This window comes from Pelecanus crispus, chromosome 5 (genome assembly GCF_030463565.1).
Source record: "Pelecanus crispus isolate bPelCri1 chromosome 5, bPelCri1.pri, whole genome shotgun sequence".
Lineage (NCBI taxonomy): Eukaryota > Metazoa > Chordata > Aves > Pelecaniformes > Pelecanidae > Pelecanus > Pelecanus crispus.
In genome coordinates this window covers 21,487,334-21,487,648 of record NC_134647.1, presented here as the reverse complement: position 1 = coordinate 21,487,648, position 315 = coordinate 21,487,334, and positions in this window count along the sequence as shown.

Here is a 315-nt window from a genome sequence, read left to right as displayed (position 1 = left end):
CCCCGTTCAGCCGGCCTCTGCGGGGACGCGGTGCCAGGCAGGGCGCGGGCGAGCCAGGCCCATAAACTGACGCCTTCCCAAAACCCGTGGAGGTGCCGCGGGACCCCTCCGAGCCCGCCTCTGAGGAGCCCGCGCCGCTGCCCGCCTGCCACCGCGCCCCGCCCGCCCGGCAGGAGCGGGAGAGCCTGTCCGCCGCGCCGCCTTGCTCCCTCCGCTGGCTCTGCGGGGCCCGCGGGGCGCAGGCAGCCGGGGCAGCCCGCAGCGGCTCAGCGGCGCTGCCAGGGAAGCGCCGCGCCTCCCCCGTGGCAGCCGGCG